Here is a 17,151-nt window from a genome sequence, read left to right as displayed (position 1 = left end):
TGTGCTGTCCGCAGTCTCTGGTCATCCCTGTGCTGTCCGCAGTCTCTGGTCATCCCTGTGCTGTCCGCAGTCTCTGGTCATCCCTGTGCTGTCCACAGTCTCTGGTCATCTCCTGTACTGTGTCTGCAGTCCATTAGTTCAGAATTTTTTTTTTCCTGTTTTCTGCCTCTAAAACCTAGGTGCGTCTTATGGTCAGGTGCATCTTATACGGCGAAAAATACGGTAACTTGGCATAAAATAATTTATTTGCATTTAATTGTAATGGTTCAAAGAATGTTTGGAAAAATGTTCGGCCCTCCACCATGTTCACTTCATCCAATCTGGCCCTCTTTGAAAAAAGTTTGGACACCCCTGCTCTAGATCAACTGTGGGTGTAGGATAGTGTATATGCAGATTTTCTATTAGTGTTTTTTTTGTTGTATTGGTTTTATCCTCACTATGTAACTGTGTAATTTTGTTATAGCTATATCATTTTCATATTAGGTACTCTGTGGCTTTTCTGTAACAATTCTACTTTAAACAGCTAAGATAAACTTTTGGTTGCTCGGCAGTGAGATATTCCAGGTATCAATTTAGGTTCTGACAAATGGCCTTGCTATAACCAAGAAAATGACACTAGCTGTTAATGTGAGAGAACATTAAACCAGAATAATAAACTGTTTTATATCATCTGCTGAAGATAAAACAGGATAGATCTTGTGTTTTCCTCGCAGTAAATATAAAAATAGTTATGGTTGAGGCTAGCTGGTTCCGTTGATTATGATTGTGTCCATAAAAATATGTTGGGAGAGAGTTCTGCTAGGTATGAGAAATTAGTTTGGTCTAATCTTCATATCAATATAATTATACTATAATACTGTTTTTTTGTTATTAAGTGTTGTTTCTTTCCATCCAGTTGCAGAGCTTACACTATTATACTCTGGGAATGTGATTTTGAATTAAAATGGATAACATTAGACTTTAAACAGTTAAAGTGAGGTACAACCAAAATTATTTTGGATAGATTTGGATAGAATAAGGCTTTAAACCCAGGTTTGTACCATTTGGGAAATTTTGCTTCATCTTCTTTTCTAGAGATGAAACAGAAATCTCCCAGAGTGAAGGGAAATTCCCTCGTAGACAGTTGTCTCTGGACCTTCACAATTTGAAGGTTTCCCCTACCTTTTGTTCTGTGACAGCTCTAAATGTTGTCCTCAATGTTTTAGAGTGACAGCTGTCATCAGGACAAACAGAGAAGTGAATCTCCCCAATAAAAACTTCATAGAGGGTCTAGCCCTTCCTCACACCATACAATTAAAGTTTTGCCAAGAAATACACATTAAAGTGACTGCAAAGTCAAACTTTATTGTTTTTAAATAACAAACATGGTATACTTACCTTCCTGGGCAATGGAATTGCACAGAGTGGCCCTGAACCTCCTCTTCTCAGATCTTCCCCTCCTGACTCCTCCTTTTCTAAGCGTGCCCCCAAGGCAAGCCGCTTGTGATGGGGTCACATCGGGGGGGTTGATCCCGAGCCATGCTGCCTGTGTCCATAGACACAAAGAGCACGGGTCAACCCTGCCTCTGCCCTGACTCCCTCGTCACAGGATTTGACAGGCAGCATTGGGAGTCAATGGCTCCCGCTGCCTCAGCAGAGCTTGTGAGACCAGGTAATGGGGGGAGAGAGCTGCTGCAGATGGGCACAGCGCTGGACCGAGGGAGGACTTAGGTACTTATAAGGAGAGGTGAGGGGGCAATACAGTTACCTAAATATGTTTACCGTAATGCAGGGAATGCATTAAAGGATAGGTTCACCTTTTCTGAAAAAAATAATAAATGCACATGATTTTGCAGGCACAAAAATGTGCGTTTATTATTTTTTTTACACTGCAGCCTGGTGGGGCAGGTGCAATGCTCAGATCCTGCAGACATTCAGTACAGCTGTCTGTCTGTACCTCGTATGGACAGTTACAGAATTGCAGTAGGAATCAACAAACTATGAGAGCGCTCACCAGCACCCTTCAAGTTCATCAAGAACTACAAGCTGTTGGCTGCAGTGGCCGATGGTACTTGTAGTTCATTTATTCACAGAACTGAATGACTCAGTCATGCAGGCAGAGCTCCTCATGTCTACGCTGTTTTTAAATTGTGACAGCAGGTTCGGGGAGATCGTTGGGAGAGGAGGCAGGAGCTGGAACATGTTACATGTTCCACCCTTTAAGATGTTTAGGCTTTAGAACCACTTTAAATTTAGTTATGTGTTAGATTAGCCAGAGTCAATTTAGGGACTATATTGATTCATTTTGGAAAAAAATGTTGCTGCTTGGGGGATTGAAAAGGTGGTTGGAAGGGGTTATGGGGATTTAGTGATTACATTTCAATTCTGTGGCAACATTTTTTATTGATTCTATGTTAAAATTAATAAAACATTTATGAAAATACCTTGAATATACCTAAGACCAATGGTTCAGAGTTTCATCATTCATAGATTATCATTAACATACAGCTGGCCTTAGGGTAATTTTTGACAAGAGCTTTTCGTGCAAGCAATTTTTTTAGGTGCTGTGACCCTCTAAAAATTCCACACTGAGCTGATTATCACTGCACCATATTAATATCAAAGTCAGAAAGATTTTCTCCCACCCTGTTACACATGTAGCATTATTTAATAGTAAATCCTTGTCTCTGAATGACAAGCAGCAAAGAACTTGCAGGAAAAGCTCTTGCATGACATTGAAATTACAGACACACAATTACCAAGTATGCATTACAATTTTTAAACCTGGTATGATTACATTGTGTATTTCAGTAGAGTAAAGACATCGTGCTAATTATCATTTGCGAAATAGCAGAATTACTACCTAATAGGGTACTCTTTTCATAGTCACCTGATCAAGTTACATTTTGAAAGATATTCCAAAAAATTGTTATATACAGGCAGGTTACAGTGAAGTAGACCAATGACCCTCCACTAGACCAATGCAGAAGAGCCCTCTTAAACAGGTATCTGCAAGTCTTTCTTCCATCACAAATCCAAAAGATGAGTGTTTTGTCCGTTTAGCACACAAGCCTTACTCCACAGAACCCACATATTACAAACATTGTACTGATGATAGTCAGTCACCCTGAGACAGCTGTATGCAGTTTGGAAGAAATAACTCTATAATATTAGGTTGCTGTACGCTATACACCAACAGTTTTGGATATACAGTTGGCCCAAGGGAAAAAAGAAATGATTTAGAAGGCTCTACACACTATCCTAGGAAATCCCTTACTTTTTTACTTGGTTTTCCAATAAAGTATATATATATATATATATATATATATATATGTATATATATATATATTTTATATATATATACACAGTATATACAGGCGTACCTCGGTTTCCGAACGCCTCGGTTAACGTAATTTTCGGCCTACGAATGAAAATCCATTGAAAACAATGCCTCGGTTTACACATTTTTTTTGCAATATGAAACAAGTTTCCCCAGGATGAATTGCACCTGGGAGGTTTTTAGCACCGGCCCCGTGCATGCTGGAGTCTGTTGGTACCACGTGGTGTCGAGTGTGGAGATGTTGGAGTGGTTTTTGCATCCAGTTTTGGAGCCATTCTGGAAATTTTTTAAAATGTCCCTGTACAGTATTTATGCCTTTAACCGCCTCCCGCCCGCCATATAAGGCAATGACGGGTGCAAGGTGGCTCTCTCGTTCTGGGAGGACGTCATATGACTTCCTCCCACTCTAACAGTGAGTGCGTGCCCCCAGGGGCGTGCAGCGTTGCAATCGGTGGTGCGGTTTGTCCCTGGGACACAACGGCTCACCGATCAATGGAAAGAGCCAATGACGTCGGCTCTGTCATGTGATCAACTGTGTACAATCACAGCTGATCGCATTTAAATAAGGAAATGCCGGTTACTGGTATTCCTCTCCTCTTGAGCTATCACGCTGACAGCTCATGAGGAGAGGAGAGCCGGTAATCGGCATTACTCAGAGGGGGCATGTACACTGAACATCAGGGCACTGATGACCAGTGTGCCCTGATGATCAGTGTAGCCCGAGCAGTGCCACCTGTCAGTGTCCATCAATGCCACCTGTCAGTGCTCATCAATGCCACCTGCCAGTGCCCATCAGTGCAACATCAATGCCACATATCAATGCCTTCCAGTGCACATCAATGCCACATATCCAAAATTTTCAGTTGTTTTTGGTTTGTTTAGCAAAAAATAAAAAACCCAGAGGTGATTAAATACCACCAAAAGAAAGCTCCATCTGTCTCAAAATTATAAAAATTTCATATGGGTACAGTGTTGCATAGCCACGCAATTGTCATTCTAAGTGCAACAGCACTGAAAGCTGAAAATTGGCCTGGGCAGGAAGGGGGTATAAGTGCCCAGTAGGCAAGTGGATAAAGTGCACTTTATAAAGAGTTTTGAACAGATAAAATACTTTTTTTAAAACTTTTTTCTGACCTCCAGGACAGATTAATTGGTTTTCAACGCATTACTATGGGAAACCGTGTTTCAGTTTACAAATTTTTTGCAATACGAAACATCTCGGAGAATGCATTAAATTCGTAAACCGAGGTACGCCTGTATATATATATATATATATATATATATATATATATATATATATATGTGGTTTTTTATTTTTTATTTTTAGTACACAAACATTTTTTGTAGGATTTGGTCAGTCGGTCATGTGATGTGGGTTATCCTTGTCATCTTCACAGATGGTGGACAGTCCTCCACAGTTACAATGTCAGTGCCTCTCTGTTCAGTACTGTGCTATGGGAGCCGGCCTGACATGGCGACACACCCCCAGGGTGAATGGGTGAAATGAAGCTGAATTTATTCAGTCCCAAATAGGATTGACAGAAAGAAGCTAGAATGGCGAGTCTGCAGGGGCCAATGCTGGGGACAAGGTGAAAATTGCAATGAAAGCTGCACTTTTTTTATTTTAAATAGGTTTGGGCAATAGAATAAAACAAAGAAAGGTGCAGTTCTGCTTTAAATGTTAAGTATTTTATGGAATTTTAAATTAATCCACAGAAGACAAATTGCAGCATTGCAAGCTAGACATCAAATGCATATGAAATGAAGACCAACTCTCCTATACACACACTCTGTAACTCATTGGCTTGCACACTGCATACCTCAAACCATTTGTGTAAACATTCTTTAAGAGCAAGGGGATCAATCACACACTCCTATAACTGTATGTTGTGTTTATAAAAATGAATGTAGAATTTCTCAATGAATAGCCCCCAAACACTTAAAATAAAAGGCAAACCCACTTTTTTGTGACTTTATTTCCCTGGCTGCATCCTACCAGTTCTATACCAACTGAAATGCATCTCATTCAGCTAAAATTGCTAACCATTAGCCCGGATGATAGATCTAAGTCATCACAAAGTCATGCAGTCACAAGTCATAGTTAGCATTGAAGAAAATAGGGATGTCCACACTAATATTTAAAAATATTTATTTGCTTTGGTGGCTTTTAAATACATGAACAATTAAAATTATTTTTTTCTAATTTGCCACACTGGCACTCAATTCTTTGTTAACATCATGTACATCTAAAGGATAATCACTCAACCTAGTGTCAAAAATGATTTTCCTTTCTATGTGACAATGGGCCAGGAAGTTTTTTCTTAAACTGTGTCCAGTATCTGGATGTGTGGAGTATTTCCCGGGCCTGCCTACTCCATATTCCAGAGATAATGGCTTACCATAGTTGTGAAAAACAAAACATAGCCTCTTTTAGAGTCCCCCTATAAACAATATGGGATTGATTTACTAAAGGCAAATAGATTGTGCACTCTGCAAGTGCAGTTGCACTCATTTTCCACAGAGCCTATTAATTGTGGCAAAGCTCCGTTGATTTCCATCATCCAATCATGTGCCATCAAAAATACTTTTTTAAAAAAATTTCCTTGCACCCAATTAGATATTCTTTACAAAGTGAAGGCTTACCACATTTACATTTACTAAGAAAAAAGAGTGCAACTGCACTTGCAAAGTGCATTGTTTATTTACCTGTTGTAACGGTAAATTAACCCCTTTGTATTTTATTGATAAAATTCATTCAGCCACTTCCATTACACCTTAACAGTCTGACTTAATCTGACACCAGGATAAATTTTTCATACATAATTTCCACAATTGATTTTCAGGACCAGACTGATTTTGTGCACAATTTCGTTAGGGATCACAGCTTTGACTTACATCGATCCTCTTCAGGCCTCCTAGCCCATCAATGGCTACTTCTAATAATTTTCTAAACTTGACTAAGTGGCAAATTTAATGAGACTATAATTAACACTAGGTGACTTCCCTAAAAATACTTTCACAGTGCTTTCCACTCAATAGAGCAAAAATCATTTTAGGTTCCAAATGTCTTCTAATTGTGTACAAAACTGTCGTCAGCAGTCCTTTTTATCAGTTCCTGTTCACTCTAAATGGTACACTGACATAAAATGTAACCATCAAGTACTGCACTCCAGCTGAACTGATGCTAAAACAGCAATATCCTCTCCCTCTCACTACATTGAAGGGCTGGAACTATAAAGAAACTGCAACACATTTACAACACTTCAGTACAATATAACAAGCTTGTGTAACATGCTGTCACTATTGTTCTTGTACTGACTTGGAACAAAGGAGGATGTGCTTAGAATTTTTTTATTATGTACATTTGCCCACTGCTAATGATCCAGATCCACCCAAATCCACATTGCACTTGTGTGCTGTTTGGATGCAATAATGCCTAATTTCTATGCACAAAACTGATTGTTTTATTCTCTGATCTGTCCTTCACAATGGACGCATATCCTTGAAAATTATGGTTCCTTCACCTTCCTGAAAAAAACACCATTTTAAAAATCCTGCTGATATATATTAAAACCCAAAATTGTAATTATGAAGAGCTACTACACATTGAGTTGATTTAACAAAGTGTAGCGTGTTGTGAAGTGCAGTGAAGTGAAGTGAAACAAACTTCCAATCATAAGCAGAGGAATTTCAAAAACAGACTTTCGCTTGCCCATGATTGGATGTTTTAGGTAAACACAGGTTACTTCACTGCACTTCAGCTCACTTCATAAATCAGACCCAATGGGGTGAATTCATACAAAGTGCCTGAGACAAGTTCTATCTCAACTAATGCCACTGCCCATAGCAAACCGATCTGCTTTTATTCCATACAGCTTAGACAATGAAACTGTAAAAGCTGACTGGCTGCACACCAGTTGAGACAAAGCTGAGACACTGTTTGTCTCAGATAATGTTCAATTTCTTCCATATACACCGATCAATCATAACTTTATAACCTCTGACAGGTAAAGTGAATCATATTGATTACCTCATTACAATAGCATCTGAAATCTGATAGGATCTATTAGGCAGTAAGTAAACATGTTGTCATTGACGTTGATGTGTTGAAAGCAAAAAAATGGGCATTGCAGTTTGGCCACACTGATCCATGTCCACAGCCAACATCAACTACAATGGGCACATGAGCTTTAGATCTGGACCATGGAGCAATTCAAGAAGGTGCCCTGGTCTGATGAATGACGTATTCTTGAACATCATGTGGATGGCCGGGTGTGTGCGCATTGCTTACCTGGGGAAGAGATGATACCAGGATGCACTAGGGGAAGAAGGCAAGCCAGTAGATGCAGTGTAATGGTTTTAGCAATGTTCTGCTGGGAAACCTTGGGTCCTATCATTCCTGTGGATGTTACTTGATATGTACCACCTACCTAAACATTGTTGCTGACCAAATACATCCTTCATAAAAACAGTATTCCTTGATGGCAGTGACCTCTTTCAGAAGGTTAATGCATCCTGCCACAGTGCAAAATGGCTCAAGAATGGTTTGAGGAACACAGCAATGGGGAAGATTTACTAAAAGTGGAGCACATCGAATCTGGTGCAGCTATGCATGGTAGCCAGTGAGCTTCTAACTTCAGTTTGTTAAATTAAGCTTTGGCAATAAATCTTGGAAGCTGACTGGTTTCTTTGCAGAGCTGCACCAGAATTTGCATGCTCCAGTTTTAGTAAATAACCCCCAATGAGTTTGAGGTGATGACTTGGCCTCTGAATTCTTTAGAACTCAATACAATTCTGACTTAGAGGATCTGCTACTAATGACTGGGTGCCAGATACCACTGCATACCTTCAGAGATCTAGTGGCATCCATGCCTAGATGGGCCAGTGTTGTTTTGTAGGAAAAGAGGTTCTTTTTGTAGTAAAAGGGGAATCTAATCAACATTAGGTGGGTAGTCATAAAGTTATAGCTGTATGTTTATTAGTATAGGCTAAAAATGTACCACTAATGCTTAAACAGATAACCCAAAACAATGAGGGTAAGTATGTCACAATAAATACACTATGCACACATAGTACATGTCAAATGCACCATACAAGAAAATGGCAATGTTTCAGGTGAGGGATGGCATGGTCATCTCAGCAGCATTCTCTTACAAAATTGCACTGAGAATCCTGGAACAGAGAGTTCACATGATGTCGGCATGGAGCAGTGCAGAATCTTTCTCAGAGCTTTGAACCAGAAAGAACCAGTGCCAAGGTGCTACTGCTACAACACTGCATATTTCAAGAAGGAAAACATTTATTTTTATAAACCGTATATATATAGAAAGAGAGAGAGAAAGAGAGGATCATTCAGGGTTATTTCCTATAACACCTGTGATTACCAACAGTCCTCAAAATAATCATATAAATACTATTCAATATATTTGTATTTATTTTCATACATTTTCTTTTTTTGTTTAATTCTGCATCACTTTTCATACTGTTTCCTTTGAATTATCCCACGGAAATGAATGCTGACGATAAAATAGTAAGGCAACATGTATGCAGAAATAAAGAATCAATGCGTATTACATCAAAGAATCACAGAAGGCACTAAAATTCTGGAAGCTCAGCTACACATTTTTCTACAAATTTAAATATAAACGAAGGCCTGGAAGCAGTACATGGAATGGCTGCTAGGTCTACAAACACACAGCGGAACAATACTGCAATTCAGATTCACAGCACATGTGACATCATGCTCTCACATTTAAAGAGGCAAGCTCATACTACACTGGTGTCTTTGTGTTCTATGTACTCTATATGATCATGTGCATGCATATACATATTCTGTCTAATAAACTGAATCATGCTCGTTTAGGAGCTTATTATTGCAGTCGTCATTGGGGAAGTAAGCTGAACAGAGAATTCAGACTTCCCGTTCCTGTTATGCATTTCATTTTTTTTGGGGGGGGGGCTACTTCCAGGCCAGGTGGGAATTATATTTTAATGAAACTTTATGAATTTGAGTGTATATGGAATAAAAACAGAGAACCATTTCTACACAATGTAGTTCACAATGTCCCTTATTTGGTGGAACTTTCCCTCTTGGAACCAAATCCCTCATCCTCCTTTCCTCTACAAGTGGTCTGATATATTGACTTATAACAAAATGTAAGAAATGAGAGTTTTACTGATCCATTTTTTGTATTAGTTCTTATAGGTCTGCATACCTTGTAGTGTGGTTGGGGGTTTCAGAAAGATGGAAGATATGCACACAAGATCAATAAAAATGTAGCAAATAAACTGAAAAGTAAAATAATAGTATGTAAATGACAGTTTAACACACCCAGGCTATGCTTTGACTATTCTGCTGCAATAAAAGTGTCACTCATTTGATATTTGTACAGCTTTTACAAGGCATCTCATACTTTTGAGGACAATGCACTAAAGACATTGCATAGCGCCAGTCTGTCAGAATTCTTAAACAGTTTCAGACTGGCTATACAGAAAGGACAAGAACAATGACTTAGGAAGAGCGAATAGTAAGTGGTCTTCCTGTGCTTGTCCAGTCCAGAGCACCAAGAATGTTGTGACACTGTAAATATGTGTAAAGGAATTGTACCCTATAGATGGAGACAAGGGAATGATCAGAGACAAAAAAGATCTTCTAAGATAAGATGGAAAATAGGTGCTTGTTACCATCTAGTTAACTATAACACTGTCTAATTACCAGAAGAAATTTGAAAATTGGTCATACCTCTAGCGCCATTTGATTTGTTTGCTGCAGCCTTAAAGTAGATGTAAACCCTCACCTTATAAAACAACCCTTTCAGTTTAAAACAATTACAACCATTTATGAATACATAAAAAAAAAATCACAAATACCTTTTTCCTCCCTTTTTGTGATCACATACCCTCTGTTCTCAGCTGCATAAGGAGCTCAGGGAGGAGAAACAGCAGCATACTGAACATCCCAGTGAATGGCTGTGCAGGGGGGGGGGGTGTCAACAGAAGTCTGATCACTGAAGGAGAGCAGGTTGAGTTCCCAGCACAGCTACAAAAACTGACACCACTGTGCTCTCATGCCTAGTGTAGTCTGCTTTTAATAGGAAATAGCAGAGAGACTGGCAGGGACACACAAAGGAAGCAATACAAAAAGAACAGGATAGTTTTTTAAACAAGTACATGGTACAGCAGGCACATATCAAGAATATGAAATGTTGGGTTTCTTTATAGCTGAAGTTTTTACATTGTTACATTGGTTCAGCTTGGATTAATATAATCATGTACACTGCTCCAAAAAATTAAAGGAACACTTTGAAAACACATCAGATCTCAATGGGGAAAAATATTATGCTGTATATCTATACTGATATGAACTGGGTAATGTGTTGGGAGTGTAAAGATGCCCCATCGTTTCATGGAAATGAAAATTATCAACCTACAGAGGACTGAATTCACAGACACTCTGAAAATCAAAGTGAAAAAATGATGCAGCAGGCTCATCTATTTTACTGAAATTTCGTTGCAGCAACTTAGAATGGTACCCAGTAGTTTGTATGGCCCCCACGTGCTTGTATGCATGCCTGGCAAGGTTGGGGCATGGATCCTAATGAGATGACAGATGGTGTCTTGGGGTATTTCCTCCCAGATCTGGACCAGGGCATCACTGAGCTCCTGGACAGTCTGAGGTGCAACCTGGCAGTGTCGGATGGACTGAAACATGATATCCCAGAGGTGTTCTATTGGATTTAGGTCAGGTGAGCATGGGGGCAATTCAATGGTATTAATTCCTTCATCCTCCAGGAACTGCCTGCATACTCTCACCACACGAGGCCAGGTATTGTCGTGTACCATGAGGAACCCAGGACCCACTGCACCAGCGTAGGATCTGACAATGGGTCCAAAGATTTCATCCCAACACCTAATGGCAGTCAGGGTGCCATTGTTTCGCCTGTACAGGTCTGTGCATCCCTCCATAGATATGCTTCCCGAGACTATCACTTACCCACCACCAAAACGGTCATGCTGAACGATGTTACAGGCAGCATAACATTCTCCACGGCTTCTCCAGACCCTTTCACATCTGTCACATTTGCTCAGGGTGAATCTGCTCTCATCTGTGGAAAGCACAGGGTGCCAGTGGTGGACACGCCAATTCTGGTGTTCAATGGCAAATGCCAATCGAGTTCTATGGTGCCCAGCATTGAGCACAGGACCCATTAGAGGACGTTGCGCCCTCAGGCCACCCTCATGAAGTCTGTTTCTGATTGTTTGGTCATAGACATTCACACCAGTGGCCTGCTGGAGATCATTTTGTAGGGCTCTGGCAATGCTCCTCCTGTTCCTCCTTGCACAAGGGATCAGATACCAGTCCTGCTGATGGGTTAAGGACCTTCTACGGCCCTGTCCAGCTCTCCTAGAGTAACTGCCTGTCTCCTGGATTCTCCTCCATGCTCTTGAGACTGTGCTGGGGGACACAGCAAACCTTCTGGCAATAGCACATATTGATATGCCATCCTGGAGGATTTGGACTGCCTGTGCAACCTCCGTAGGGTCCAGGTATTGCCCCATGCTACCATTAATGACACTGACCCTAGCCAAATGCAAAACTAGTAAAAAACAGTCAGAAAAGATGAGTGGGGAAAAAAATCTCCACCTGTAAAACCATTCCTGTTTTTGGGTTGTCTCATTGTTACCCATCTAGTGCACCTGTCATTAATTTCATTAACACCAAATCAGCTGAAACTGATTAACAACCCTCTCTGCTTATTAACTGACCAGATCAATATCCCAGGAGTTTATATGACTGGATGCTGTACTCTGATTAAAAAGTGTTCCTTTAATTTCTTTGAGCAGTGTATGTGCCCTACCTGTGGGATCTGTGTGGAGGCTGGAAATCACTGTAGCAGGCACCATTAATACAGTGATCTCCACTACCTTCTGGGTCAGAAATCAAAGTGATTTCTGTTTAGACAATGTGGAGAGGCAGGGTGGTGATGTGACAGGCTCTGCCTAATCCAATCAGAGAAAATTTTGCATTTATTAAGAAATTGGAAAGTTTTCACTGAACAGCACCTCTACAAACGTGTGACCTCCTATGTTCAATAAGCAGTAGGGTAACCACTTGGCACAGGACCCAGAAACTAGTGATTTCTAGCTTTCACGGCAATCCCACAGATAAAAATTGCAATACCCAAACTTCAGGTTTAAGCTGGACAATTTTCACCTGATTCCTGATAAAGAGGCCAAAATGCAAGCTGTGAGTGGCCCTGCTGGCATGCTCCTGACCAATATTCTTTGATCTGAAAATTGAAAGCGCTGGCCAGGAAACTATTGGCCAAACAGTGGCTGCATCCAACAAGATGTTTCACGTATTCTGGCAGCTGCTGGTGCCAGCTATCAGAATAAATTGGCCGGAAGGAGATTCCCCCATCCACGCTGTTTAGCATAGATGGGCTAACTGATAGATCTCTTTCATTCAGTTTGTGGGGCTAAACAAAACAAATCTTACATTGTGTGGCTAGGTTAAGAGTTGGTCAGATCACATGAGTGATTAACTTAATCTCATACTATTTGTAAAGTCTAGAAGCTTCAGTACAGTCCCTGACCTGGAGAATGCTGATCAGGAGGTCTGACTTCACTTGCTGCATACTTAGTCAGCGTCTGTGACTTAGAAATTACTGAATGCAACCAGGAAAGTAGCATTGTTTGGAAGGGAGTCAGAAATGGCAGCCAATGTTTTCTCACCAATAAATCAGCGCCTTGCTGGCAATCATCCGGTTTCATATGTGTCAACCATACATGGTACTAGACAAGTTCAGATTCTGCTGAACTGACTGTTGTTTCACACACTAAGGCCTCGTTTACACAAACATTCTGATTGGGTCCGCCTGTCCGTATTTCCAGGTAGACCTGATCAGAACCTCCATTCTAGTCTATGGAGCGGTGGATGTAAATGGACATGTCTCCATTTACACCGTCTACATCCAATCTGATTCGATCCGCTACAAACAAACGGATGGGGATCCGTTCCCCTCTGTCTGCCGGATCAGGTGGCAGTTGGGTGTAAACAGACAGGCGGTTTGTTTACATCCAACTGCCCACAGAGGAAAGTGGTTTGTGTCCATGTCTGCTCTGTATAAGTGCAGTGGACAGACTTGTCATCCGCCTGCTCAGCGGGGATCAGAAGAGAGATCCCCTGCTGAGCAAGCAGATCGCAGGCAGAGTCTGCCCCGTGTGAAAGGGGCCTAAAGCCATTCATTTTACATTCTAACCATACAAGTTCTATACAATCAATTTAGATTTCCTAAAACTATGTAATATGAGCACTCACTTCAACTATATAATTAATAGTTATCCAATCAGACAGGTCCTAGCGCTCTATATTTGTTAGTAGATCTAAAAGACATACTCAGATTGTATCATGTATGTTGCGCCTACACAGGGAGGTGCTAAGGATAAAACATGACATTTCTTTGTAAATTCATTCAGAAGAAAGGATATTGCAAAGGAATTGCAAAGGAAACTCTTATAAAGATCTGAAATCTTTAATTAACTGGGCTTGGTTGCATTGTAGCATTTAATAAACCTACCTGCAATGGAAGTATTTTAGGAAAGGCGTTCATTTTTACCTTTGCCAACTGAACCTATATTCACTGTGAACACCCAACTGTGTCCATAGAAAAGGTAAAAAAAAAGGATCTTTTCAGAACATTATTGGGTGATTAGAACCAATACAGTTTCACAAAGCTTTGTAAAAAAAAAAAAAAAAAATTATTATTATACAGGATTTATATAGCGCCAACAGTTTGCTCAGCGCTTTACAATATAAAGGGAGACAATACAGCAACAATACAGTTCAATATAAGAGGTTTAGGAGGGCCTTGCTTGTTGGAGCTTACAATCTAAGAAGTCCTAAATCAGCCCCATTTCTTTGCAATTGTTTCACCCATTTAAACAACAATCTGCATCCCAACACCAAACAAAAGCTGAGTAAAAGGTACGGCATGGCATTGTTGAAAAGCCCATATGTACATCTGATGAATAATTGATCAGTGCGGGATGAATGGAAGAGGACAGGGAAAGTGAGCGGAGGGGGATACAGTGTAGAGGAGGCCAGAGCTGTGATTACTATTTAACCGTGAACAGAAACCTCTTTGTATGAAAGAAACATGTCTTACTATTATGTACTCTTTCATTATGTATGTATTTACATTTGTGGGATCATAGACTACATAACGCACTCCACAATCATTCATGAATGGGAAGATCTTATTACAAATCCTCCTAATAGGAAATCAACACAGCTACAAATCCTGTGCCACAATCATGATATGAACAGCTGGAAAACAGTAAGCCTTACAAATAGAGAACCATAAAAGAATAAAGAGGAACAAGATAGGATTTCATATAGAGGATCACTACTCAGAACTACATAGACCACAATGCACTGCAGGATTTGTAAAGGTTTTGACTAAATGGCCATAGTACATAGCAAGGATGAAGCTTTGCAGATGCCACTAAAAATGCCATCTTTGCTCCGTGTCCCCACCATTCACACACATCCCTCTCTGATTTTCTCTACCTCCCTTTTCTGCTCACATGTACCTCTCTTCCGCTCCTCTACACACATCTCCCCCCTTCCACATAGGTCTGTCATTTCCTCTGTCTGTTTTTGCTCCACATGCCCTTTTTCCTCTGTCATCCAAGCGGAAATTAGAGCCTGGACTAACTAGAATGACTTTTTAGAAATAAAAAAAAATAAAGTTATAGCAAGCAGTGCATACAAATATTTTCTGAAACAAAAACAAAGCTAAGCAAACACTGACATCCAAACTTTACAAATATCACTAACATTAATAAATAATAAATAGGGGTACAATGTGACACATGCGTGTCAGTCTGGAGATCAGAGGGGATCCAATACACATGATGCCTCAACAGCATGTGATCTAGAAATATACATTTACATGCCACATGTCACATGGAGAGCAAACCTCTGACATGTAAGCCCCAGGCAGGCAGTGTTTGCCTTAGAAACATGAAACAATCTGTTGGCAATGTATACAACACAGTGTATAGGAGGCTTTTATGAGCAGATTGATTATAGCTAGACATTGCATGTCAATCATGGCTAAAACTGAGCCCCATTTTACTGAAAGCACACATGCACATGTCACAGGACACATGACCAGGGTACAAATGGAGCTTCCAGACAAACACATACATATCTGGTGCAGAAGAGTGTTCCATACCTGCTTTTTCCTGTGATCTGCTTCTGTTTCTCTCTCTGCTCTCTCCCCTAACCCTTCTCTTGTTCTTTCACACAGCTGCAGGCTGCTGCTTCACTCTCTGACAGTTTCCTCCCATCAGCATCTCCTCCTCTGACCTCTCTTTTCCTCCACCCCCCTTCCACTTCCTCACTCCCTTCCTCCCATCCTCCCCCTGCAGGGTGTTAGAGTGAATAAGAGAGCCATGAACCTAGCCTTCCTTACACAGGGTGACATGCACAAAATCCAGCACACCATTGTTTTTTCCTTTTTTCATCAAAGCTGAAACATGAATCACCCGTGTAGTGGCAGCAGCACATCAATCTAGAATACAATTTAGCTCACTGGTAGAGATCTAGTTGAATTATACACGTACTGAGCTTGTGTTCTGAATCATTTTTTCAAACATTTTACAATTACAGATAGAACAGAGTGCTACGTGTGTTAAGGAGATCACATGGCAAGCACCTCTTAGAGGACATGTGCTGATACATATTGATGCGCTCTGCAAAGCACAGTTTGATATATAAGCATCACATAAATAATACTACAGATTGTAGGCATTAATTACAAAGATTAGGACATATTACAACAGTGACATAATAATACCAAAGCATAATTCAACTTGCAAAGAAAGGGATAAGAGGGAATGACAGCTGCCATTTAAATCCCACCAATATTTACCTTTTTTCCAGAGTGGAGTGCCATTGAGTACAGGTAGCTCCATTCCTCACTACATTTCTGCATCCTTTCTGTTATCTCTGTGATGCTGAGACTTTGATGTCTGCCTCTCCTTGAGCATCTGATCAATGCCTTTGCCTCACACAAAGCTGCAGCAATGATAAGGCAGTGAAAAATCAAAGACAGCAGCCTCATTCTATGAGGTACACTAGTTACACTAGTTAAAGTGGTTCTAAACCTCAGACATGAAATATGAACAAAATATATCCCTCCATAGTGTGTGCTCGTCTCAAGAACATTAATGTCATTTCTGCTGCCTCTTTGTTCTGCTATCAACATCAGGGGTGGACTGACCATTTGGAATCTTGGGCACTGCTCGAGGGCTCAGGGTCAGTAGGGGGCCCCTTGAGATGCCCCTGGTATTTTTTTCATAGGCTTTTTTGAATTTGGGCAAGGACAAAGGGGCCCCGTGATCCCCTATTGCCCGGGGGCCCCATGAGTTGTCAGTCCGCCCCTGATCAACATGAATCACTTCTGAAAAATTTTCCTGACACCAAGAGAAAAATGGTGATGGGGAGGGACCTCCAGCAAAGTGACAGCCTCAGCTCTGTTCCTGTGTACTGTATGGAATGAGGTGTGTCTCTTCCCTCCAATCAGCTTTCAGAACTCTCATCACTGAGCTCTGCAGTGTTTGATTTCAGCTCTCCGCCCCCTGTTTTCTGAACTCTCCACAAACTTTATAAATTCAGCACTTTGAACAGAAGAGGAGACTGCAGATAAACAGGTACAACTTATGCAGGAGGATTTGTTTCATCTCTGTGTATCGCTTGAGGCAAGTCAAGGATTTACAGCCACTTTATAGTTTGTGGGATGCTCTTTTTCAAATGGTGGCAG

At 40.6% G+C, this 17,151-nt stretch overlaps 1 protein-coding gene across 4 annotated transcripts in view; it reads right to left on the bottom strand.

The window, feature by feature from the left end:
* The window catches only part of SIPA1 (signal-induced proliferation-associated 1), a 151,538-nt gene extending 135,130 nt beyond the window's left edge, over positions 1-16,408 (bottom strand). For 3 of the 4 annotated variants that reach the window (XM_089656542.1, XM_089656544.1, XM_089656545.1), the window contains exon 1: positions 15,562-15,691. The gene's annotated coding sequence lies outside the window, so the exon portion shown is untranslated. Of the gene's footprint in view, positions 1-15,561; positions 15,692-16,260 lie in introns of those variants that run through there. The other variant, XM_089656543.1, reaches the window with a different exon arrangement.
* Positions 16,409-17,151: the final 743 nt, after the last annotated feature.

Source organism: Staurois parvus, unplaced genomic scaffold (genome assembly GCF_062004578.1).
Source record: "Staurois parvus isolate SC_StPar_1 unplaced genomic scaffold, SC_StPar_1.0 ptg000916l, whole genome shotgun sequence".
Taxonomy (NCBI): domain Eukaryota; kingdom Metazoa; phylum Chordata; class Amphibia; order Anura; family Ranidae; genus Staurois; species Staurois parvus.
This window is presented reverse-complemented; position numbering and strand designations above follow the sequence as displayed.